At 32.2% G+C, this 2,937-nt stretch overlaps 1 long non-coding RNA gene across 1 annotated transcript; it reads right to left on the reverse strand.

Annotated features, from left to right (window-relative positions):
- Nucleotides 1-1,329: 1,329 nt before the first annotated feature.
- LOC136812506 (uncharacterized) lies at nt 1,330-2,550 on the reverse strand. The gene is made up of 3 exons (XR_010847356.1): nt 2,414-2,550; nt 1,782-1,873; nt 1,330-1,542 (listed from the first exon to the last, which is right to left on the reverse strand). It is a non-coding gene; the product is annotated as an uncharacterized lncRNA (long non-coding RNA).
- Between the last annotated feature and the right edge of the window lie 387 nt (nt 2,551-2,937).

The raw sequence follows: 2,937 nt of genomic DNA on the forward strand, positions 1-2,937 counted from the left end.
TAACAAGCTTTGTATACCAAAATAATAATAAAATGATTTACAATTATATTTTAAGAGAATTTACTTTTGATATATTTACATCTATAGTAAAAACATATATTAATATTGATATTACAAGCTTTGTATACCAAAATAATAATAAAATGATTTACAATTATATTTTTAGAGAATTTACTTTTGATATATTTACATCTATAAGAAAAAATGCTTAATCTAAGGCACGAGAGGTTTTTTTGTAATCCTGCAATGCAATCGTGCCTGGACATGAAAAAGTTTGGCTCCATAGTACAAATAAATTTAGTTATTTTCTAATACGTAAACTCGAACGAAAATATCTTTATTTATCATTTTACTTTCATCTCTTCTTATTACGTTAGTGGGTCGTCTAGAAAGCCATGTGTAAATAATCTAACAACCTGTGAATAGCTTCAGACAGCCGCCCTTTTTAAAGTCTAACCTCACGCGACTATGAACTCTAAGAGCGTATTTTAAGGAAATTGCAATGCACGATTACAGAAAGAGCTTTCGTGTAGCCTTAGCTTTATTAGTTTTACTTTGTTATTTTGCCTACCAAAACCTTCATTTACCTAAACTAATTTCCCTCTATTTTGTGGATTATTTCCCAGAACACCAATAATTATTGGTAAAGAGCTAAGAAAGAGCTAAAAAAGCTTCACAAAGCCTGGTTAAAATTGGGTAATTTGAATCATGTTTACATATTTTAAAGCAAGAACACGCAGATCCAGTTAGGGGAAAAGAAAAGAAAATTTCGATAGAGTAATTTTATCAAAGAAATCATTCATCAAAATAACTAAAAACTTTCTCCATTTCTGGAGACCAGACAGGTTCTGGTCTTAAAGACGGAGGACCAGGATTTCGCTTGAAAGCACGATACCTGGCATGCTTCGATTGCGATTGTTTGTGTATCTCATCCAGTTTCGACAAACAGCTATCGACACCCTCTGATCTCCAGGTTAATTTTCGAGTTATGAACATCTTTTCTTCGCCATCTTCTTCCTCGTCTTCTGAAGACATTAACTCAGGCACCAATATTTTTCTGATGGTTGCACGTGTCATTGCGTCAACGTTTAGACTCTGCAGTGCTCGTCTGCGATTGTTACTCTGTAAAGATAAAGAAACGACTCAGGAGAATTATGATGCAGCAAATATGTTTTCAATTCAATATTTAATATTGTATTAAATATTTCAAAATGTATGGAAATCATTGTTTGCCAGAATTTTCAGTTTAATCATTTAGAATAGACAAAAGTTTGACTGACAAAAAAGTACTGTAAATTAAAAGGTCTCAACCCAAGAATACATTCATACACAATAAATGATAACTATGCAGAATTATGGATTATCTTGGCAATAGAGATAGATTTGTTTACCCTAAAATGATTTGTGCTTGCTGCTTTCACAGTACAGGTAAACTTACAGTATCTTTGCGGCTGCTTTTTGCAGAATCCGTCTTGTAGTTAGGATTCCTCTCCATCTTCCTTTTCGTATCCTTTCTCGAGCGAAAGTTGATGACAGCAGCAGCTAAAGGGATCAAAGTGTTTAATCAAAAAAATTTGAAATGTAAAAAAATGTTATAACGTTTTCAAAAGCATGATTACTATGTAAAATCGAACATTTGTATACCACAGCAATACAAAAGTAAATAAATACTTGTAATAATAAAGCAAGTAAATTGATAACTAAATAAAGGTGCTGCTACTCAATCAATTTAAGCGGAATTAAGGTTATTAAAATTAATTACTTTTATACAAAGCTCATACCTTTGAGTTCTTTCTTGTCCATTTCAGGATGTAGGCCAAGAACCCTATTGATGGCTTCTTCAGTCAACCTTTTGTTGTCACCAGAATGGGGACTAAATAGAAATAATTCAGTTTAGTTACCTACACAGTTGATAGAGAAATTCCATTAAGAATAACAGAGTTTGCGCAGAATCTAGAAATAGACTTTTTTTCTCGTCATAATTATTACTTTTGATGTGCTTGTACGAGTTCCAATCCCATCAAGATTTGCATTAATTTCTCTTGCACATTAATCAGAGACGCTTTTAGACACTGTCAAAGAACTACGATGAAGTGACTTTTAATTGGTTTGCATTATCCTTTTACAAGGATCGCACTCCTTTGTATTTTCAATGTGGCTACTTGTTTATTTTGAATTCCCCAGTCCGTTAATTGCATCCAATGACTAAAGAGATTTAAAAACCTGCAAATATTTCAAATTTTTAAGGCAAATGGGATTGTGGGATTGCAACTCGTACAAAAATGGAAAGTAATAATTATTATGTTTGCGTTGCGGAGCGCTATTGAAAAAACTTTGCAATCGTGTACAACCAAGATTTTTGAAATCGTGAAATTTGAAACAAATAAGTTCATTTCCCTTTCCCTCATTTTACCTTTTGCCATTATCAAGGCTCCAATGATATCCATCGTCCAGGAGTTTATTAACTTGTGTTCTAAGTCGTTTCTACAGTTAAGTAAAAAAATACAGCTGAAAGTACTTCAAAGCAGGGTGTCCACTGAAAAAAATATGTTTGTCGCAAATAAAAATCATTTTTAATTCCAGACACATGTCTGGTTTTTTATTTGCGACAGACAAACCTATTTTTTTCAGTGGACACGCAAATTAAGCAAATGAAATGTAAGAGATAGACCTTTCTGACATTTTCGATACAAATTGGAAATTCAAAATGTAAAATAAGAATAACTTTCTACAACGACTCTTGCTTTAATCACCCTGAGTAAATTATATAAGCACAGGCAAAAAGCTTTGGTCAATCTTTTAAATTTTTGAGACAAAACTGATTAATGTAAAGCCAGGAAAATAAATATGCATTTTATTTCTTAATGCTAAAATGTTAAGGCTTTACTGCTATAGAGTTCAGAATAGACTCTAAAATTAGGCCCATAGTTGTATTCA

This window comes from Clytia hemisphaerica, unplaced genomic scaffold (genome assembly GCF_902728285.1).
Source record: "Clytia hemisphaerica strain Z4C2 unplaced genomic scaffold, Clytia hemisphaerica genome assembly, whole genome shotgun sequence".
NCBI classification, from domain to species: domain Eukaryota; kingdom Metazoa; phylum Cnidaria; class Hydrozoa; order Leptothecata; family Clytiidae; genus Clytia; species Clytia hemisphaerica.